General features: G+C 41.8%; 1 long non-coding RNA gene across 1 annotated transcript; it reads left to right on the top strand.

The window, feature by feature from the left end:
• Positions 1–3,781: 3,781 nt before the first annotated feature.
• LOC139554501 (uncharacterized) lies at positions 3,782–23,488 on the top strand. Its single transcript, XR_011670851.1, has 4 exons — positions 3,782–3,970; positions 5,544–5,599; positions 9,942–10,091; positions 10,197–23,488. It is a non-coding gene; the product is annotated as an uncharacterized lncRNA (long non-coding RNA).
• Positions 23,489–24,617: the final 1,129 nt, after the last annotated feature.

Here is a 24,617-nt window from a genome sequence, read left to right as displayed (position 1 = left end):
AGTTGGGAAGCTTGCTGATGAGAGTGGTTTGATGGAGTTGGAGGTTGGCCCTTCTGTGGTGATAGGGGATGTTCCTCAGTGGTTACTACCGGATCCTGTTGTTGATCTAACCTTGGTAGAGAAAAGAAAAGATTGGTCAGAAATCAGTGACAAAGATGGATCCAAGGACCCAGATATTGGGCGCACAGGAGCAGGCGTTTACATTCCTGAATTTGATGTGCAGATATGTAGAAGAATAACAGGTAAACTGTCAGTATACTCAGTTGAACTGTTGCTGATAGTAGTTGCCCTCCAATGGGTGGAGGATGTTTAACCTGTTAGAATTATAGTATGCTTAGATTCCCTGTCTGTGTTGAATATCTAAGTGACCTACTGTTGGAGGCATTCATGTTATTATGGAGAATCGAGAGACTGGGTGTAGTATTGAAATTCTGCTGGGTCCCTGCCCATTCGGGTGTGGAAGGGAATGAAATTGTAGACCAGATAGCCAAAAGGGCTTTAAAACAAGATGTAATTGATATTCATGTTCCACTGGGTAGAGGTGAGACCAAATGTAAGATCAGAGCCATTTTGATAGATGTGTGGCAGAAGAGATGGGACTCTGAGCCCGAGGGCCGGCATTTATATGCCCTCCAAAGAAAGGCTGTTGGACCAAGATTCAAAGGTCAGTTTAGCAAGGAAGAGGTGGTGTTTGCTCGATTGTGCCTAACGTGCTGACCACACCGCCCGCGTCGCATGTGCGAGCGTGTATACATACATGTTATTCAGTCAGTACACCCACACTGCTCGCGCGCATCAACGAGCGTCTGCATAGCCAGGCGCTAAAATAGAACTTGGTTCTATTTGTGATTCTTGATGCGCTGCAAGTCCCGCCTCTCCCATCTCCTCATTGGTTGTTTAGGAGCATATACCCACGTGGGTGATTGAACGATGAACTGAGGTCCACACTCCAGACCAGTTGGTGGTGGTAATGCATGTTAAAGTTGGTTACCAACCACCATATAAAGTCCAAAGAAGAAGAAGAAGCCTGAAGGAGGAGAGATTACTAGAAAGGACCTGTGGATTTCAGGTAAAATAACAACCCAATGTTTATATCCCAGGACAAATTAGCTAGCAACAGCAAGCTAGCTAGCAAAATTGTCATAAATGTTGAAAGCTTTTCGACCTGTCCCCAAATTAATATAGTTGGTTCAGAGTATATTTCAACCTGAGTGTCCTGATTGCGTCTGGTGTGGATGGACAAAATCAACATGCGCGGGAGCGGTGTGGTCAGCATGTAAGACATTGTACATTAAACTCGTCATTACATCTGGTTGGCAAGCATGTGAATGATTTGTTTTCGTATATGGTCGATGAAACGGTGGAGCATGTGTTGTTATTTTTGTAAGTATGTTAAAGAGAGGGAAAGATTGGAAGTGTAGGGTCATTGAGGTTGGATGGGGTGGGTGGGCGGGCGGGGTAGAAGGGATTTTGTGGATGGGGGAGGGTCATTTAGAAGTTAGTAGGGCTCTTTGTTTTTCTCAGACGTACTAAGTTAGGTAGGAGGATTTTGAAATGTGGAGCTAATATTGTAAACCGTAATTGACCACACACTCCAGCACAGTAGGTGGCGGAATGCACCTTAAACTTTTGGTTGCGTACCGCCAATATATCATAGAAGAAGAATACACTCCGACTTCAGAATGAAATGTTGCCTATTCACATTGCCTGACTACAATATTTAATCTTGATAAGTTAATAAATACATGCTGTGTTAATAATGTTGGCATGTTTACCTGCTTACAATACCCACTGTAGTGTGCGTAGATCTCAAGCCCATAATAAGTCAATAGGGCTCACTGGCTAGCGACTACTGTTGGCTAGCTACTACTTTTAACAAGCCAGACAACCACGAATGATTGACATCTACCTTGCATAACATTACTTTTAGGTCATTTTTGCCTGTTAAACTATCTGGTTAGCTACATTATTACGATTCACATATAGCTCACTGGAGGTTCCTCCGAGGAGGAAGGGGAGGACCATTCTCCTCAGTGAATTTCATAAAAATAAAAATTGTGAAACATTAAAAAAGTTTACCTTTTTAGATAAAACTATACTAAATATATTCAAATGTCACCAGATAATTAATTAAAACACACTGTTTTGCAATGAAGGTCTACAATAGCCTCAGCAGCACTATGTAGGGTAGCACCATGGTGCAACCGGAGGACAGCTGGTTTCCGTCCTCCTCTGAGTACATTGGTACATTGACTTCACTACAAAACCAAAGAGGCTCGTGGTTCTTACCACCTTCCATAGACTTACACAGTAATAATTACAACTTCCGGAGGACGTCCCGCAACCTATCAGAACTCTTGCAGCATGAACTGACATGTTGTCCACCCAATCAAAGGATCAGAGAATTAATCTAGTACTGAAAGCATAAGCTACAGCTAGCTAGCACTGCAGTGTATAAATTGTGCTGAGTAGTTGACTCAAAGAGAGAGAAAGACAATAGTTTAACAGTTTTGAACAAATTAATTTCTTCCAAAATTAAAGAGAAGCAAGAGAGAGCTAGCTATATTTGGTTGTATTAAAAAAATAAAAATATAAAATAATTCCCTTTCACCCAGCTAGCATATGCATCTAGCTAGTTTAGCCTACTCAAACACCCGGCTAAAACAGAGAGGGATGCTATGTTAGTTTACAAGTCAAGGTAAGCATTTGGTTTTATTAATTTATTGCCACTGGGGCCTGTCGGTGTAACTGCTAAACTGCTTGCTGCTGACTGTACACTGTACTGTTGCCATTGGCCTGGCTGGAAGAAGGTTCAGTGAATCTGGAGGTGCAGCGTGAGGTAATACAGTAGGGGGAGTGTGAGTGCTGCTCAAATGTAATGTTTTGTGCATTCTACACACTCTCTTCCTCACAAGAACGTACTCAAGAGAACGTCCTTGGAGATGCATATGCATATTGAGAAAACACCCATTGACTCGTGACGAATGGGAGAGGGTCAATTCAGAGAGAAATGGTAGGTATTTTTAAAAGTTCTCATTTGCACCGCCGAGAAGCGGGGTCCAGAAAACTCGGATCTGCAGCCTCTTCTTTAAAAAAAAAAACAGTAGCAGTTGTGGTGTTTATGTATGCTTGTTCTCTAAGAGGGCAATGTGAATACACTTTTTCACAATGGCATGCAAGACTATGTTTTACGGAAAGGAAATTACTTAGTTGAAAGAAGTTAAGATTTTAAACTTAAATGATAGAGCAGACTGATAAAATGAAGCTTTACGCTTAATAATGAAAATATAAATATGTTATTTATTTCATATAGTGGTGGACACCAAATTGTATAATTTGATATGATATTGATAAGTGTCGTTTGCTCAGACAGTGAAGAGAGTAGTAGAGAAAGATGGGTCCAGGGTGAGGGATCCTAAGAAGATCTCTGTGAGTAGGCTGAGGCCAATAGAGAGTGACAGAAATAACAAGTGCTTCAGTAAAGTGTTTTTTTTGGCATTCATGGCCATGGTTGTCATCTGTACTGCAGGAATGGAACGTAAATCACTGAGTATACATGTTGTGGTGGCAGTTGCAGAGAAGTACTTGGGTGTATGAGATTTTACTCCATAAGATTTAAGGTGTTTTGAACGATAGTGTCCCGTCCTCCCAGGCTGGTGTAGGATCAGATAGGGCCAAAGTAGTGGAATAGTGGTGAGGTTTTTAATGGGTGTAGGGTAAGTTGGTAGGGCAATTTTTCCACAAAGTGTAATGAATTCATTATACAGAATAGTAGGCTGATACACAGCCAATACAGTAGGTGGCGGCATGCACATAACATGTGTTTGCGGACCGCCATAATACCAAAGAAGAAGAAGAAGCCCGTCGAAATGGACGTCTTTGACAATGTTGCCACAATTTATCTCGACTTCGTGATTTTGCAGTAATTTTGCTAATCAGAGACTTCAGGAGTTCACTGTTCTATCGAATGGTATGTGCATCCATGCATACGAAACGGGGGGTGGGGGGAGGTGTATGGTAACGGTATCCCTGCGTTCGCTAGCGTTAGCGCGGTGACGGGAAGTCTAAATTCCCGTAGACTATCAGTCATTGTGCTAACGCTAGTTAGCATTAGCACGTAAAACTACTGCTAACTTCCTTCATACTGGACACAGATACATAACAATGTTATCCACAAGTTCATCTGACTCAGTGGAAGTATATAAAGGGAATCATTGCCAAAATCCCGAAGTATTAATGATGAGATAAAAGGCGAGTTCCTAACGAGTTCAGGTAGCCAAGCTGGAGCTCTGCGAGACATTAACAGCGATGGGGACAGACGTTTTGATCAAGAGACCTTCAGAAAATATGCTAATTCTCAGACATTAAATATACAACTATGTATTTTACATTTATAAGGAAGGTCGATTCTTAAAGTTAGTGGTTTTATAAATGGATTATACTGTATTTAGAAAAAATACGCCCTACTATTTCATATGTGTACTGTGTACTTGAGCTTGTGTCCTCAAAAGTGACTACACCTCAGCAATTTATAACAATTTTTTACCAGAAATGTGAGATTTGAACCTTTCTTGGAGTATGCAGCATTACTAGTTATTGTTTATGGCCCTCTCATGATAAATAATTACTTTTGGGGATTATGTAAATTACATTTTTGATTACATTTACATTTAAGAGGTTTTTAATCAGAGAAGTGTGCGCTCACAAAATCAATATGTACAATAATATGGACTGCTTGTTGTTGTCAGGAGCATGCATGTGTTTCATGGACTTTACCATTTAGGAATGTGCAAGGGTAATTTTGGTTCATAGTAAATCCCACTTTTTTGCTGCATTATATTTAGCCTAGCCCAAAGGCCGGCAGATGGCGATATTTAGTCATTTCATCTTACTGTCCGATGGGAATCTATGCAACGGGCTATACACACGTGGCCCTGTGGACTGGTTCTTACATGAAACATTCTCCATTCCGGCTGCAAAGGTGTCGATCTCCTCCTTAATTGCGAGAAGGCATAAAATAATGGGGGAAAAATGCATACTTTCTTTATGAAACACCATTTTCCACCACCATACTACAGTGGTGTGGCTTTTGCTAGTCCCTGTCCACAGTAGCGTTTGGAAACTATCACTGCCGGTAGTGAAAATACAGACTACTGCAACCTGATTGGCTGAACGCGATACGCAACATCTGGGACTAGCATTAGCCACGGTAGCATGGTGGATAAAAATGGTGTTTCATACATTTTTCTGCCTTCTCGCCATTCATTTGAGTTAAGGAGGAAATTGACGCCTTTGCAGTCTGAATGGAGAATGTTTTATGTACGAACCGGTTCATGGGGGATATGGGTGTATAGCCAGTTGCATAAATTCCCTTTGGACGGTAAAATGAAACTCAATACTCAATAACGCCATCTGCCGGCCTTTGGGCTACATTATTACTGTACTAACGTCACATCATTTGATATATTATATCAGACATTCTACAACAAAAGTTACAGCATTTACAAATGTTATATAATAATGTATTTATTCTTATATTTTAGCAATAGCCAACCAAGGAGCAACCAGGATAACTGAAGGAGTCTGGATATGATCTGCAGTGAGTACATTTCATATTTTTTTTTATAAATGATGTAGCCTAGAAGGCTATTTTAATCATGATGATGCAATTGCCAACGTTCCATTTTCCCCCCATACAATAGCACTGATGTAAGTGCTACTCCTATACAATGCATTCGGAAAGTATTCAGACCCCTGGACTTTTGATTAAATATTTTTTTCCCTCATCAATCTACACACAATACCGCATTATGACAAAGCAAAAACAGGTTTTTCAAAATGATTGTACATTTACTCAGTACTTTGTTGAAGCACTTTTGGCAGCGATTACAGTCTCAAGTCTTCTTGGGTATGACGCTACAAGCTGGACACACCTGTATTTGGGGACTTTCTCACATTATTTTCTGCAGATCCTCTCATGCTCTGTCAGGTTGGATGGGGAATGTCGCTGCACAGCTATTTTCAGGTCTCTCCAGAGATGTTCGATCAGGTTCAAGTCCGGGCTCTGGCTGGGTGGGAAACTTTCTGGGTAATTTCCGGAAATTTTCCATGGAAAGTTTAGCCCGGGAATTTAAGGAATTTAGCTTAAATTCCTCAAACAATTTAGCTTATAACAGTGAACCTTTTTTGTGGGATACACATAAGGCAATTCTAGGTCCTGTGGCATATCTTGGTTAAACTATCCCCAATTCTATGGAATTGCAACCCTCTGTATGCACAGTGCATTCTTCCATCACATGTACAGCTGATTCTCAAGATCTTGCACACTAATGAGATGCTATTGAGCCCACACTACTACACTGTCTGAGCCAAGGACTACATGCTTTCAGGTAAGTTCTGATTACAATACTGGGTGGGGTGAATATATTTTATATGACATACATGCTTTTTTGTTAACTAGTAAATAGTAGCCTACAGCAAAGTGTGTTTTAAATCATTTCTAACTTGTTAACAATTTCTGCTAGTTAGTTTTTACTACCATGTGGTTTGAGCCTGCTAACTGAGGAGTGTTAATTCACCTGTTTCCATACATGTTTCATTTTAAAACATTTATCTTACAAAGGAATTGTTTAATCAAAGTGCTTAACCATTTATCTGTACATGAATTGTATTTGTTTGTTTTTTACAAATTTTTTTCTAATCTTTACAGGAAAATGCCATGGGCACAATCTGATGTGTGGAGACATTTCACTGAAGCAAATGTAGAAGGAAAAGCTGTGTACATTTGCAAGTACTGTGCCAAATCATATGTGAAGAATGCAATAAAGATGCAGAATCATCTGGCCAAGTGGAAAAAGTTCCCTCAGCTCTCACAACAAGCAACCTCTAACAAAAGTCCCTCTACTTCTATTCGAGGTGAAAATGATGAATCAGGTACTTTATCGATGGCAACAGCTCATGGTCCTCCTGGAATCAGAAGTTTTTTTGACTCAATGGAGGAACGTAGTCAGAGAAATTCTGATGAATGTCTTGCTCGAGCTGTGTGTGCAACTGGTTCACCTCTGATGCTCACAGGCAATGTGTATTGGAAGAGATTTCTGAATGTTCTTTGCCCAGCATACACCCCTCCAACCAGACATGGTTTATCTACTCATTTGCTGGATGCAGAGTTCATCAGAGTTAAAGTGAAGGTCAAGCAAATCATAGAGAAAGCAGACTGTATTGCAATCATCTCTGATGGGTGGTTGAAAGTTCGTGGGCAAGGAATAATTAACTACATCATCTCCACCCCATAACCAGTATTCTACAAGAGCACAGACACAAGGGACAACAGAAACACCGGTCTCTACATTGCAGATGAGCTGAAGGCAGTCATCAATGACCTTGGACCACAGAAGTTATTTGCACTGGTGACAGACAATGCTGCGAACATGAAGGCTGCTTGGTCTAAAGTGGAGGAGTCCTACCCTCACAACACCCATTGGCTGTGCTGCTCATACATTGGTTCTGCTCCTCAAGGACATCATGGCACTGAAAACAATGGATACACTCTACAAGAGAGCCAAGGAAAGGGTTAGGTATGTGAAGGGTCATCAAGTTATAGCAGCAGTCTACCTCACCAAGCAAAGTGAGAAGAATGAGAGCACCACATTGAAGCTGCCCAGCAACACCCGTTGGGGTGGTGACAGTCTCCTGGAGGGGAAGGAGTCTCTCCAAGAAATGGCCATATCACAGTCTGCCGATATGGACAGCCCCATCAAGAAGATCCTCCTGGATGGTGTATTTTGGGAGAGAGTGGTAAGCGGCCTGAAACTCCTGAAACCTATAGCCGTAGCCATTGCACGGATTGAGGGAGACAATGCCATCCTGTCTGATGTTCAGACTCTGTTTGCAGATGTAAGAGAAGAAATCTGTACTGCCTTGCCCACTTCACTGTTGCTCCAAGCAGAAGAAACTGCAGTTCCGAAATACATCAAAAAACGGTGAAAACTTCTGCCTGAAGCCCATACACGCCGCAGCGTACATGTTGGACCCCAAGTATGCTGGCAATAGCATCCTGTCTGGTGCAGAGATCAACAAGGCCTATGGTGTCATCACTACCGTGTCTCACCACCTTGTTCTGGATGAGGGCAAGGTTCTTGTGAGTCTGGCGAAGTTCACTTCCAAGCAAGGGCTTTGGGGTGGAAAAGCAATATGGCAGTCGTGCCAACATATCTCATCAGCCACCTGGTGGAAGGGACTTTGGCAGTCTGAGGCTCTTTCCCCTGTTTCCTCCATCATCCTCCAAATCCCACCAACATCAGCCGCCTCAGAGCGCAACTGGTCCTTGTTTGGGAACACACACACCAAAGCATGCAACAGGCTGACCAATACAAGGGTCGAAAAATTGGTGGCCACCCGGGCAAATTTGAGGCTGTTTGAGCCTGACAATGAGCCATCCTCAGCAAGGTTGGAAAGTGACAGTGAAGATGAGGCCTCAGACTGATGTTTAAGAGGTGGACATTGAGGAGGTCCAGGGAGAATACATGGAAGCCTATCATTTTACAGATGTATGTTGAAAGTGTTTTTGGGAGATGCGATGGATCATTGGGGATCATTCAATATTCATTTTCTTTTGTTGTTCAGTGAAATCATCCCATGTGAAGTGTCAACTCATTTCATTAAAGTTCAATTTTATTTTATTTCTATTGGAAGGATTTAATCATTTGCAATTGTCTACTTATGATAAGGTAAAAGGTTTATGTTTCTGTCTCCATATGATATGGTAAATATATCCAATGCAAAAAAACATCTACATTTATATTGTATTAATATTAATTCCCACATATTCCCGTTAATTCCCACGGAAAGTTTCCACCTCTGAATGTTGGAAGTTGAACCTTCAGCCCAGTCTAAGGTCCTGAGCGCTCTCTCTGTACTTTGCTCCGTTTATCTTTCCCTTGATCCTGACTAGTCTCCCAGTCCCTGCCACTGAAAAACATCCCCACAGCATGATGCTGCCACCACCATGCTTCACCATAGGGATGGTGCCAGGTTTCCTGCAGATGTGACGCTTGGCATTCAGGCCAGAGAGTTCAATCTTGTTTCCATCTGACCAGAGAATCTTGTTTCTCATGGTCTGAAAGTCCTTTAGGTGCCTTTTGGTAAACTCTAAGCAGGCTGTCATGTGCCTTTTACTGAGGAGTGGCTTCCGTCTGGCCACTCTACCATAAAGGCCTGATTGGTGGAGTGCTGCAGAGATGTTTGTTCTTCTGGAAGGTTCTCCCATCTCCACAGAGGAACGCTAGAGCTCTATCAGAGTGACCATCGGGTTCTTGGTCACCTCCCTGACCAAGGCCCTTCTCCCCCGATTGCTCAGTTTGGCTGGGCGGCCAGAGTCTTGGTGGTTCCAAACTTCTTCCATTTAAGAATGATGGAGGCCACTGTGTTCTTCGGGACCTTCAATGCTGCAGACATGATGGAGGCCACTGTGTCCTTCCCCAGATCTGTGCCTCGACACAATCCTGTCTCGGAGCTCTACGGACAATTTCATTGACCCCATGGCATGGTTTTTGTTCGGACACGCACTGTCAACTGTGGGACCTTATATAGACAGGTGTTTGCCCTTCCAAATCATGTCCAATCAATTGAATTTACCACAGGTTGACTCCAAGTTGTAGAAAGATCTCAAGGATGATCTATTGAAACAGGATGCACCTGAGCTCAATTTTGAGTTTTATAGCAAAGGGTCTGAATACTTATGTAAATAAGTTTCCACTTTTTCATTATGGGGTATTTGTGTAGATTGATTTGGATTTTTTATTTATTAATTTTAGATTAAGTCTGTAATGTAACAATGTGGAAAAAGTCTGAATACTTCCCGAATGCCCTGTAAGTGGTTATGTGTTTCTCTGTTTGGAAAATAGTGGGCAATGTATTTTATATTTGTTTGTCATATGAAGGTTGCAGATGAACTTATTGACCAAGTTCTCCTGGAAGCCTTTGACAACATGGAGGAAAGTTGGGACAGCGTAGATGAAGCAGGACACTACAAAACAGATGCAGCTAGACATTTACCAAGCTGTTCATGTCAGCAAATCACTGAACACAAGGTGGGCCATACAAACAGAAATGTATTCCAATTGATGTTTTAGAGACCTTATTCCAGCCTCAATAACAATCACTTATTTGTACTCATTCAAATTTTTTGTCAAAAGGGAACAGAAGTGGGAGAAGAGATCCTGACTGACAATACGTATAAGAGCATGACAGCATTTAAGGTGAAGAATGATGAAGGCTCCGCTCCTTTTTCAGACATCCACAGTCATTCAAAGATCATGGCTCAAGACCTTCAACAAAAGGCGACAGAGAGGAGGGCAACAGAGGTCACCCACGATAAGAGTCCTTCCTTCTCAGAAAGAACATGCCCTGTGGGCCTAACAAATGTTCAGGAAATATGCATTTTGTCTTCTGGATTTGATGTAAAAAAGAACAGAGGGAGAGATTCTGCTGCAGTGGAGGTTGGCACTATAGTTTCTTTCCCCCCCTTTTCAAGCAATCTGTCAAAAAACATAAAGGGAAATGTCACACTTTCACCCACAGAGAAGGTTGCTGTGACTCCAGGGTTATCAAGTGACCACGCACAATATTCAAGAGAGGTAGTGGATGAGAAAACCGATGCTGATGTTTCCCATCAAACGTTACCACTTGCAGATACCAGGAAAGGAAAAGGGAAAACGTCCTTTAATACCCTTTTGCCTGTGATGGAAAAGCAACAAAAGCGAAAAGCTGGTCGGCCATATAAGAAGAAAACTCTAGTGAAAATGGCTAAACTTTTAGCAATTGGCCAAGAACGGGATTCAGATGTCACAGAAATACACAGGGTGACTCACCGTAAGGATACTCTAACACCCTCATGCGAACAAACAAAAGAGAAGAAAAGGGATGAAACGTTAGAGTTTCCCCCAACTACCTCAAGTGACACGTGCTTTGGATGCAATTCAACATCTGATTCTTCAAACCACCGTACTATTGCACATTCAGATGACATCATTTCTGCATCTCAAATAGCCGCACCAAGTATTTTTATGGAATTTAACCAACCGTCCAGGATACAGAAAACTTCAAAGACCACACAAAAAGAAGAATTCAAAATAGAAGAAGCGTCGGCGCTGAAATTGACCACGGTCACAAAGGGGCAATATTCTCCTATAGAACAAGCTCTGACACAAAACACCTTGGTGCCATCTGAGAATGCATTGAAAGTACAAAAGAGACCTGGGAAAAATAAAACGATGCTATCCAAAGGAGGAAATAGAAGAACTCAGGCATTCAAAAGAAACAGAATGAATCCGAGCAGCCTCTTCACCCCTCAGTCACAGAGTAGCAATGCTACACCCCAAGAAAAAATACATTTGGGACTCTCTCAAGATGCGACTCCATTGCAGTCATCAGATATCAAAATGGAGCCCAAATACTTGTCAGACACTTCTGTCTTGGATGTAAAGAACAATTTGAAGGAACACCAAAAAAGAGAACCTCCCTCCAAAAACTTTACAGAAGGGAGTGTTAAATGTCCTGGTATAATGTCAAAATGCTTTGACTTTTCTATCACTCAAAAAGACCAGGGGGCACGAAGTGACATGAAGAGGGAAATCAAAGATAATGTAACTGCTAACATATCAGCTGTAGGAAACCAGGGGAAAATGACTCCAAGAACTCGAGAGCTCTCAAGACGAAAGACTATTGAGGATGTGCTCAAATTGAAGCGGAAAGCTGGTCGACCATTCAAGACAAATAGGTTGTTTAAAATGGATAAGCTGGTAGCGATAGCACAGGAAGGCAGAACTAATGATACAGAGAATAGTGGCATGACTAAAGAGTGTGTTCCAAAATTCCCTGCACATCACCCCCTAAAGTCAAAAGTAAAGAAGGAAAAGACTGACACAAAAACCTTGGCATCAAATTCACCTACAAGCCCCTCAAGAAAATCCAGCAGAACATGTAAAACTACCCCAAAAACTGTTCCAAAGATGCAAGTCCTCACACACACACTCGCCCAATCAGTTTTATCAGTTCCATCCAATCTTATTGAACCTATTCTCAAATCAGAGGACACAACTCTTATCTCCTCAACGGTCTCTCCAATTCTTTCATGTGGTGCAGAGATTTTCCCTCAACAGGAAAGCCACAGATGCGTGAAACCCCCGAAGAAAAACACAAAAGTTAACAAAAACATGACCACTGCAGTCCCACATCCTCCAATATGTGCAGTAGTTTCTAAGGCCCTTGCTGAGATTGTTTCTTTACCATTCCCTGTAGAGACAAAGAAAGACATTGGATCCAAAAGAAAATACAAACAGGTGCCTAGAACTTCTGGTGTATCAGAATTGCTGTGTACAAATGGAATTCCTCAGGGAGATATACATACCCAATCTAATAGGGATGAGGTATATTCCAAGACTTCAGCCCCAACTGTGCCACAATCCCAGAACACACGGAAGCGTGAGGTTCAAAATAAAAAAGGTACAGAAAAGGCAGCTGTCCCATTATCTGATGAAACTGTCCTTCCTGTTTCAGATTGCCAGTTGCAGGTGCAAAGTCACAGTGCGTCTCAGGCAACGCCTTTACTGCCATCAAAGATTAAGACACAATCGGACACATTACGCCTGACACCTAGAACGGTTAGGAAGAAAAATCCAAAGACGTGTAAGGAAATAAAAAAAACTTCACCGAAAGTTGAGAAAGCACAGGTGCCATCTCTGGATCCTTCCCTTGGAGTGGAACATATATGTCACGATGTGTCACATGCGGATCAAATGAAGCAAGTGGAAGCAGTGATAGAGTCAGTAATTGAGGATCTCCACAAACCACTGAAACGTGTGCGTCATAGAAAGAAGATCAAAGAAGAGGCTGGAAATGTTCTTGCATTAACTCTGGATCCTTCACTTGGACTGGAACATAGAACTCCCGATGTGCCACACGTGGATCATATAAGACAAATGGAAGCAGTGATGGAGTCCGTGATGGAGGATCTCCACAAAAACGAGGCCAGGGATGTTTCTGCATCAGCACACTCAACCTTTCCTGCCTCAGATAATCTGTTAGAACCACATAACCATAGTGCATTACCTCAAATGCTGCTGCTGCCATCAGAGATGAAGACAGAATCAGGCAGAATCAATAATGCCATACCCAGAACTCCCGATGTGCCACAAATGGATCATGTAAGGCAAATGGAAGCGGTGATAGAGTCAGTGATTGAGGATCTCCACAAAAAAGAGGCCAGTAATGTTGCTCCATTAAAACCAACCACCTTTTCTGCCTCGGGTAACCTGTTGGAACAGCATAACCATAGTACATTACCTCAATCTTCTTTTATGTCCGGAGAGACAAAATCAGGCTTGAAACAGGCAACACCCAAAACTGCAAAAAATAAGTCAAAAACATTCATGAAAGAGAAACGTACCTGCAAAAGCTATTCAAAGAATCCTAAGAAAGCAGCTATGCAAACTTCAGTTCCTACATCTGACACAATGCATGTGTCAACAGTTAAGAAGAATTCGAATATTTGTAAAGAAAGAAAAAGATCTTCACAGAAAGTTGAAAAACCACAGGTGTCATCTCTGGATCCTTCCCTTGGAGTGGAACATAAAAGTCCTGAAATGCCACAAATGGATCAATGGAGAGAAGAGGAAGCATTGATTGACTCAGCGAATGAGAATCTCGACAAACTACTTAAACATAAGGATCAACAAAAAAAGTTAAAAGAAGAGGCCAGCAATGTTTCTACACCAACTCTGGATCCTTCCCTTGTAGTGGAACATAGATGTCCTGATCGAATAAGACAAGTGGAAGCAGTGATAGACTCCCTGATTGAGGATCTCCACAAACCACTCAAACCTAATGGACAACAAAAAAAGTTTAAAGAAGAGACCGGTAATGTTTCTGCATTGGAACAAACAGCATTTCTCGCCTCAAATAACCTGTTGGAACAGCATAACCATAGTACGTTACCTCAATATTATTTTATGTCATCCGGAGAGACAAAATCAGGCTTGAAACATGCCGAACCCAAAATGGCAACAAAAATTAAGTCAAAAGCATGCAGTAAAGGGAAACTATTTAAAAATGCTAAGAAAGCTGCTGTAATAACTTCCGATCCTTCTATTGGAGTAGAGAATGGATGTCTTGAAATGCCTTCCCACCTTACCCAAGCAGAGAAAGGAGGAAAGGGAGATGGTAAAACCAATAAATATGTAGGAAAGCATGAAAAGGAAGCAGTGATATCAGTGACCGGTGATCATTTGGAAACAGCAGCCCACAAACCACATCAACGTAAGGGGCCAAGAAAGAAGCTAAAAGAAGAGGACGGCAGTGTTTCCAAACCAGAACAAGTAAAATGTACTACTTCAGATAGCCAGCTAAAACAGCATGACCACAATGCATTACAGCAAGTTTCTTTGCTAGTATCGGAGGCAAAGACAGAATCAGGAATAGAGCATGTCATTCCAGAAATGGAAATAACAAGTAAGCCAAAAACATGCAGGAAAAGGAAACTCCCTTCAAAAGCACTCTCAGGAAATGCTAAAAGAGCAGCTATGCGACCTTCACATCCTACTCTTGGAGCAGAAGTTGGATGTCTTGAAATGCCTCCCCACCTTACCCATGCAGAGCGAGGAGGAAAGAGTGATGGGAAAACCGATAACAATGTAGCTAAACATAAAAAAGAAACAGTGACATCAGGGATGGAAACAGCCCACAAACGACGTATGGGGTCAAAAAAGAATCGAAAAGAAGAGGATAACAATGTTCCCATATCAGAACAAGCAGAAACTCTTACCTCCGATAAACATTCAAACCAAGTTGCTGTGCTGGCATCAGAGATACAGTCAGGATCGAGCAGTGGACACGTCACACCCCCACAAAAAACACAGATTTCAAAGGCATGCAAGAAAAGGCAAATACTGTCCAAACAAAGCTCAAAGATCACTGAAACTCCAACCCCACCAAGTTCAAAACCATCTCTTGGAGTGGAATATAGATATTCTGAAATGGCTACCACTTTCACACATGTGGACCAGGTTCAGAATATTCTTGATACTCCTAAAGGCTCCAACGTGAGTAATGAAAATACTGGATCAAGCCATCCAATATCCAATGTAAGACATTCCAGACGGCCCTCCAAATCTAATTCGCGTATCACAACTGACTTGATGCGAGATCAAGCAATTTTATCAGTTACATCACATCTCACTAATCGACCTACCAGTCCTGTATCAGCAACAGTGTCCTCAACTGCAGCACAGGGACAGATTACTGAATTAGTGAGTGCTCTTTGTACAGAGAAAAGCCCGCATAAAATGGGGAGGCCTCCTAAGAAGAAAAAGTCTCAGAGACCAAAAGGAACAGGTCTTGATAAGAATATCGCAGATGACGACAAAGTGTGTGCTAAATTCGTATCGCCATTTGTAAAAGAGGAACTAATTGAGGAAGAAAAAAGTCTAGAAAATAGGGAAAAAGAAAAGAACGGCAAAGGGAAGAAAGGCAAACCTAAACCTAGCCAATCTCCGGTGAAAGATGGCAATGCATTAGCAGATGACAAATTAGTTTTACAAGTCCCTATAGATGAAGCAGGGGACTCTCTATCTATTGCAATAGACCCAATCAGTGCTGTGATTCCCAAACATAAAAACGGTGGTCGTATTGCCAAGGGTAAAAGAGTGCAAAAAATTGCATCCACACCCAGTGACCAGCAATGCATGAATATGTCCCCAGAAGAAACATCTCTGTGTCTCAGCGATATATCAGAAAAACACAAAAAACTAAAAGTTGACAGCAGCAGTGCTGATATTGTTCATGCAGATATAAATGTTCCAAATCTTCAAGATGATCTAAGTGATAGATCTGAAATACTGGACTCATCCTTACTGGGGACTCGGAGGGTGAAGAACAAGGGTAAGAACACATCCAAGACAATTGCAGAAGAACAGACAGTGGCCACATCAGTGGTAAAAGAGATGGTGTGGCTCGATTTACAGACCACCATAGCAGCACTGAAAAAGAAACGAGGTCGGCCATTCAAGAAAAGTACCTTGACGAGAATGGCAAAACAGCGGTCATGTGAACAGCAGGAGTCAAACACTAGCAGAAAACTTTCCGTGAACAAGACACAGAGCTGCAAATCAATGGGAACTTCTAAGCGAGGGAAAATGCACAAATTCAACCCAATGTCAACAACTTCAAGAAGGCACACTAGAGCATCCGTGGCAATGAAGAATGAAGACCTTGTTCTTAAACAACAGCAAGACGACATATGGGAGATCATTGACGTATCCAGCAACATTTTCTCCCCAATTGTGACTAATTCCCGCAGTATTTCAGTGCAAGAAATCGACACTTCCGAAACTATTTTCTCTGTTGATGCAGGGGCGACACAAGGAATCCAGCAAGTTGAGTCTACCCCATTAACAACCCCTCTCACAAAATTACCTCCTAAAGTGACTGGCGTGAAGAAGAGACGCAGGAGAAATAAAACGGGATGGGCTACAAAAGTGAAATCCAAACGACCTCTCTCCGAAGTGAACGGCGGGGGTACGCTTGAGGCGTTTGTGCAGTCTTCCATTGACAACACTGGACTCTCGTTCAACTCTAGCCTCTGTAATTCGTTAACAGAAAATGACACGTTGGAAAGTGTTGAACAAGAGAAAGAATGTAGAGCACATGTGAAAGCAGTAACAAACTGCAATCGAGTGTGTGTGGAGGAGGAGATCAACTGTGGCGATCAACCCCTAACAGCTCGTGCTAAATTGCAGCATTCAAGTGTACTCCTACCCAATTTTAAGACGAGGAAACCTATATCATGCCATTTCTGCAGTCGCTCGTTCCGTCACATAGCGGCATACACAATTCACAAGCGCATCCACACAGGTGAGAAGCCGTACGGTTGCCAGAAGTGCGGCAAGAGCTTTGCTCATCTCTCCAAACTCAAATCACACTCAAACATCCACAAACAACATGGGCCCATGCAATGCCCATGTTGCGTCACTCAGTCTCCAAACAAAGATGACTTGATTGATCATTTCAAGATCCACATGAAGGGCACCAAGAGGTTCAGTTTGATTAATAAAACAGGAAGAGACCAAGAAATCCAGATTCAACCTTACACTGATTACATAGAGTCCCCAGTCTCTCTTAATGGCAGGAAATCCCTTAGATGCTCCACTTGTTTTAACATTTTTTTCAATAAGGCCACATTGAAGCTGCACCTACAAACACACAGTGGAGTGAGGCGTTTCACCTGCAAAGTCTGTGGCAAGATGTTTATCACGTTCTCAAGTTTCAGTGCACATGAGAAAACACACTGGCCTGTTAAACCGTATGCTTGCTCTGTGTGTGGAAAAGGCTTTGGTCTGCTTAGGGAGCTCAAAACCCACTCTCATATGCACTCAGGAGAGATGCCTTTCTTCTGTAACCACTGTGGTCAGGCCTTTAGCGACTTCTCATCCTTGCGCACACATCAAGTCTCCAAAGTGTGTTTCGAGGCTAGAGATGAAGGGGATGGAAACAAGGTTGACATTGAGGGGTTCCTGGTGGAGCAAAGGGCTGATGGGCAGATTAATACCCCAATGTACTTTAAATGTCAGATTTGCAAACAACTTAATCGTCACTGGTGTCAGTACATTCTTCATCTGCAAACGCACACTAATAGCAAGCCAAACCTTTGTGAGATCTGTGGACAACGGTATGAGGTTCCTGAAGTATGTGTTCATTGTAAAGTGTGCTGCAAATCAAGTGGAGAGGAGAGGGCATGCAATTCGTCCTTGTCAGAGGTCTGGCATGAACCCCAAACTCTGCAAAATCCGATGCATGTGACTGAAATAGATAATCTGTGCAATGATAATCAGGAAATGTTATCTACTGATGACCAACATCCTAAATGTAAGGAGCCTGAGCCTCTGGAAACTATGGAGGAGTATTCCTCAGATGTGCTTCCACAAAACCCCAAACCTGCTTGCCAGACCCCAGGTAATGGGTTAGAGATAAATCGTCCTTCTCCCTCAAACTCCATGTGTGCAAGTTCTGCCATATTGTCCCCCTCTGTAATGAGCTGTAATTCAGTACGTGTGGTTCAACAGCCTTCAGGTTTTCGCTCTCGTTTTCAGACCCATGCTCCTTGTAACAGATATCCCCGTGGAAAATTTGGAAAATCCTTTAACCGGTGGAATAAGCTCTGGTTGCATCAGGGACTACACAGAGGAAAACGCTGTAGCTTCTCATGCACTCAGTGCAATTTAGAGTTTCGCTTCTTTGGCTCCTATCGGGAGCACATGCAGGAACATGCATCGCAGAGACCCTACGTTTGTCCGTTATGTCCCAAAACCTATGTCACTGAAGAAGACTTAAATACCCATCTGTGCGACAATCACCAGCCGTGCGAAAGCCTGAAATGTGACACGTGTGAAAAGGGTTTCACCAGTTTCAGAAATTTGGAGAGACATCGTCTCTTACACAGAGGTGCTAGCTCGCACTATTGTCTCCCTTGCAAGCTCCCATTTCCTAGTTACCTAGCCTTAAAGAATCACTTGAAGGCTCACAAAGCCCGCCCTGTTATCCCTGTCCCTGAAGGGCCATTGGAACCACTTCGATTTCCCTATCACTGTAGAAAATGTAATGGCAGATTTACAACCACAGACTTGCTCCAAGCCCATCAGGTTTGCCATCTTATAGGGGGGAAGGAAACATATAGCAGTTCAGCAAATGTAGTTTCTGCTTCCCTGACCTCCAAGCTCTCAAACAAACCACGAGAGAGAGTCACGCCTCTATCCCCTACGACAGTACCTAGTCTTCTCCTGTCAAAGAAAAGGAACATATATAGGTATCCTCACCCTGATCGTCTGTATGTCGTCCCTAAAATAGCCTCACAGCCACCGGTCGTTGTTTCAGACACAGAAGAAGAGCCCCAGGAGATTCTAAACTCTAGCTTATCCTCAGTCCACGACTCGCCCCGTAACACTGTGTCCCTTGAACATGAAGGGCGAACCAGCCCAAGCAATAACTGTTGCGAGGCAAACAACTCGGATCTACCTCGGCGCTCATGCTCCTCATGTGTCCTTATTTATGAACCTACTCCATGTATGCCAAAAACAGACACCCCACACATGCCGACTCATGAATCACCCTGTCCCTTGGATAAAGGTCCTCAGAATGTACCACTTCAAAGATGGAAAAAGTCTAAGGGTAATGATGATGCTTTCTTTAGAGCCTCAACAACATTTGTGATATCAAGGGGCAAAAAACAGCGGTATGATGGCTTTGAGTGTGCTGATTGTTGGGTAACATTTAGCAACGTCTCAGAGCTACATGAGCATTACTTACATCATGCCAGGGGGGTGAAGTGAAAATCAATATATTTTTTCCACTAATGGACATTTGCATCGGAAAGTATTCAGACCAATTTACTTTTTCCACATTTTGGTACGTTACAGCCTTATTCTAAAATGGATTTTTGCAAATGTATAAAAAAAAAGAACTGAAATATCACAGTTACATGTATTTAGACCTTTTACTCAGTACTTTGTTGAAGCACCTTTGGCAGTGATTACAGCCTTGAGTCTTCTTGGGTATGACGCTACAAGCTTGGCACACCTGTATTTGGGGAGTTTCTCCCATTTTTCTTTGCAGATCCTCTCATACTCTGTCAGGTTGGATGGGGAGCGTCGCTGCACAGCTATTTTCAGGTCTCTCCAGAGATGTTCGATCGGGTTCAAGTCTGGGCTCTGGCTGGGTCACTCAAGGATATTAAGAGACTTGTCCCGAAGCCACTCCTGCGTTGTCTTGGCTCTGTGCTTAGGATCGTTGTCCTGTTGGAAGGTGAACCTTCGCCCCAGTCTGAGGTCCTGAGCACTCTGGATCAGGTTTTCATCAAGGATCTCTGTACTTTGCTCCGATCATCTTTCCCTTGATCCTGACTAGTCTCCCAGTCCCTTCCGCTGAAAAACATCCCCACAGCATGACGCTGCCACCGGCATGCTTCACTGTAGGGATGGTGCCAGATTTCCTCCAGACGTGACTCTTGGCATTCAGGCCAAAGAGTTCAATCATGGTTTCATCAGACCAGAGAATCTTGTTTCTCATGGTCTGAAAGTCCTTTAGGTGCCTTTTGGCAAACTCCAAGTGGGCTGTCATGTACCTTTTACTGAGGAGTGGCTTCCGTCTGGCCACTCTACCATAAAGGCCTGATTGGTGGAGTGCTGCAGAGGTGGTTGTCCTTCTGGAAGGTTCTCCCATTTCCACAGAGGAGCTCTGTCAGAGTGACCATCGGGTTCTCAGTCACCTCCCTGACCAAGGCCCTTCTCCCCCGATTGCTCAGTTTGGCCAGGCGGCCAGCTCTAGGAAAGGTCTTGGTGGTTCCAAACTTCTTCCATTTAAGAATGATGGAGGCCACTGTGTTCTTCAGGACCTTCAATGCTGCAGACATTTTTTGGTGTCCTTCCCCAGATCTGTGCCTCGACACAATCCTGTCTCAGAGCTCTACGGATAATTTCTTTGACCTCGTGGCTTGGTTTTTCCTCTGACACGCATTGTCAACTGTGGGACCTTTATATAGACAGGTGTGTGCCTTTCCAAATCATGTCCAATCAACTGAATTTACCACAGGTGGACTCCAAGTTGTAGAACATCTGAAGGATGATCAATTGAAACAGGATGCACCTGAGCTCAATTTTGAGTCTCATAGCAAAGGGTCTGAATACTTATGTAAATAAGGTATTGCTGTTTTTTTATTTTTAATACATTTGCAAACAATTCCAAAGACCTGTTTCGCTTTGTCATTATGGGGTATTGTGTGTACATTGATGAGGAAAATGTTTAGTTTAATCCATTTTAAAATAAATGTGGAAAAAGTCAAGGACTCTGAATACTTTCCGAATGGACTGTATATCATTGTTTTTGATGAGTACTAAGTAAGTTTCCGAGTTAACCATGGTTGTCTTCATAACTATAGCAATAGGTAAATTAATAATCCACTCAAAACCAGTAATTCCTATGATTTACATTGTTAAATAACGCCAATATGTATTTTCGTCGTTATGTTAAGGAAGGAAGCAACTTGAAAATTGTTGTGGAAATTTGTTTGAGCGCAAGTCGACTACAAAACCCACAATGCAGTATTCTCTCTCCGGACAGAAGGGCTGGCTGGCTAGCTTGCTAGAAAACATAGCTATACACAATATTACCAAAGTCAATATCAGCATGTGAAGTAGCTAGTTGGCTGTAAAATCTCAAACACCACACTATCAATATAGGAGTTACAGTCTCACCATGTTCAACCTGGTAAAGATTTTGTCTTGCTCAAAACAGTGAGTGAGGTTGTGAATGCAACACAATGGACAGGTCTCTGGCAGGGTCATTGGTACGTAGTTGGAGGAAAGGATATTGATCTGACTGTGTACTTTGAGTACATTTGAAAGAAATAGACAGATGGATGTGTTCTAGACAAGTATGCCCATACCATCTATTGGCTGATTTGGCGAGCTGGCGTACAGGTTATTGTTTTAAGCAACAAAATGTCACTTTTTGTGCGACCTGACCAAATTCACATTGAAATGTGAGTTATACATCTGTCATTCTCATTGAACTCAAGTCTAAGAAGCGGTAGATATCCTAGTGTTTATCTGTGATGGCAGGTAGCCTAATAGTTAGAGCGTTGGGCCAGTAACTGAAAGGTTGCTGGATCAAATCCCTGAACTGACAAGATAAATATCTGTCCTTCCCCTGAACAAGGCAGTTAAACCCACTGTTCCCCGGTAGGCCGTCATTGTAAATAAGAATTTGTTCTTTAACTGGCTTGACTAGTTAAATAAAGTTTTAAAAAATAAAGATATGTTCTATGTGCGGAATTTCTATGCTTCCCGTTCTTAATTTTGTTTTTTGCATCTTTTACTTTATTTATTTTTTACACCAGCTTCAAACAGCTGAAAATACAGTACCTTTTGTTACTGAAAAGCGGTTTGGATGGTAGAATAATTTTCTAAACTTGCTTGTTTTGTCACAAACTTAAATTGTGCGAACTATAAAACAAATTGCAACCAGGAAATGGCAAATTATTTTTGCATATTGGACATTTTTTAAAGGCGTAATAGGGATTAACCGACCATCACCAAATTGACAGGAGTTTCACTCCTGGAGTGGATTATCCATTTAACATTGATATTAACCTTTGTTTATTTTGTTTTTATATTCATATTTACACTGATTGTACAAAACATTAAGAACACCTTCCTAATATTGAAATCCCCCCCACCTGTGAAAAACACCCAGCAGCTCCTGGCACCTACTACCATACCCCGTTCAATATCCCGTTCAAAGGCACTTTTGTCTTGCCCATTCACCGTCTGAATGGCACACATACACAATCCATGTCTCAATTGTATCAAATTCCTTCTTTAACCTGTCTCTTCCCCTTCATCTACACTGACTGAAATGGTTTTAACAAGTGACATCAATAAGGGATAATAGCTTTCAACTGGATTCAACTGGTCAGTCATGGAAAGAGCAGGTGTTCTTAATGTTTTGTACACTCAGCGTATACTATTTGAATGTATCCGGCGGAAATCAGTTTTTCTACCAGTAGTTTTTTTGTATACTACTGCAAGAATGTGCCTTTTGAATAGATTACAAACTTGTCATGCTTTAAACAGTTATTCATATCCAGGGGTGGAAAAAGTACCCAATTGTCATACTTGAGTAAAATGATAGATACCTTAATAGAAAGTTACTCGAGTGAAAGTCAACCAGGAAAATACTACTTGAGTAAAAGTATTTGGTTCTAAATATACTTAAGTATCAAAAGTAAAAGTGTAAATAATTTCAAATTCCTTATATTAAGCAAAGCAGACTGCACCATTTTCTTGTTTTGAAAATGTATGGGTAGCCAGGGGCACTCTCGTAGTACTTTAAAGTATTTTTCCTGAAGTACTTTACACCACTGTTCAAATCTGTCCTGCTGCTGTTGGCGAAGTTTTCTTTGTTCTCTTTTTGGAAGAGCTTTATGTACACAAACACCATGAGTGTCTCTCTTTTTATTATGTTTAACATTGGATATATATTGCACATTAGATAACGCACTCGAAATTGCACCCTTTGGGGAAACGGTTAGATCTGCTCTCCAAACAGTCCACAGTCCAGTTTGGTAATGGTGATTACTTAAACATCTTTTGATTTCTGGAAGGTGGTTTGGCACATTATAGTAAATCGGTCATTTTTAAATGTCAACGATTTCATTGGACATTCAGTAAGCATTACTCATTGAATCTTTAGGCACTGTGTGCACGTACAACATGAGTATGAAAATGTTTGAAATGTAATTGTAACAAAGATGTGATGAAAAATATTAGTTATTGATTCTGTAGTGGTAAGTTTATTCTTTAGATGTCACTGTCTCATTATCAATGCAGAATGTGTTTTGCTTTTGATTTACAGTAGTCTTACAATAAAAGTTGACATTGGATCAGGAGTATCTTGACTGCCTTTTGTGCCGAGTTTCTCCACAGTAAACACGTTTCCATTTATGCAAGGAAAGTCATGCCATATAAAAAAAATAAAGAATCACGACAGGTGTGGTGGAAACAAGAAGTTTGGTCGTTTGACATGGTGGGATCTTTATCGGTCGGTACAATTTATTATGCAATGATAAACTATGTCGTACTACCCCTACGACGTGGAAAAGCATTGTTTTTAGGCAGATTAAATCATTTATGAACTTCATAGTGGTTAAGTGATGGACGGTGATGTGCTTGATGCGAATGTCAAATATATATTACCAGTTTATTTAAATACTGGTAACCTGACGATCGATGCTTGGCTGCCAATTATCAAAGGAAATGTTGCTGTTATGTATATCTTATCATATTACCTCCCAAAGTTATTATAGTCAACTTTTTTGATAAAGGCTCCTCCACTAGCGCCATGTTGCCGCCTCCATACACAACGCTATCCGCAGTGGTAAAATTATTTTCAGCCATATTCCCTCAATAGGCTATCGCAATAATATATATTTCGATATGCAACCATGAACATAGATCAATAATCGCTCCAATGCGCTGTGCTTCTTCAACAGTGTCACTATATCATTAATCTTCACACTTCAATGAATTAGGCAGCAGAGATTGGAAATCGGATTCTATGCTTTCAATCCTTGTTCGTTGTCATGGGCATAGCACGAATGATTCCAATAATCTGACATGCTACATGCAACGATCCATTAGTCCAATTTCCAACGAGAGTTAGTTCTTACTTTTGTAGTACCGATTCCCTATGAACTGCCACTGGCACAGGAGAGCTGTACATAACGCGTCCACAAAAATCAGCTTTCCTAACGTTACTCTTTTGGGGTGAAATTCCCATTTATTGCGTATAGAAATAGCTCCAAAACACATATTCCTACACAAAAGGTGCAGAGAGATGCATTCTATAAGCTATAAAAGTGATACTGTATGTGCTCTCACCTGTGCTAACCCTTCGTGCTACCTATGCACATGTGACCCATGACCCCAACATATGTCCTCTAGTGCCCTAGTGTACAAAACAAGTCAAAATAACCCTTGACAAACAACACAACTCATAAACAGGCCAAAATG

This window comes from Salvelinus alpinus, chromosome 26, assembly GCF_045679555.1.
Source record: "Salvelinus alpinus chromosome 26, SLU_Salpinus.1, whole genome shotgun sequence".
Lineage (NCBI taxonomy): Eukaryota > Metazoa > Chordata > Actinopteri > Salmoniformes > Salmonidae > Salvelinus > Salvelinus alpinus.
Note: the sequence above shows the minus strand (reverse complement) of the source record. Positions and strands in the feature narration are given on the sequence as shown.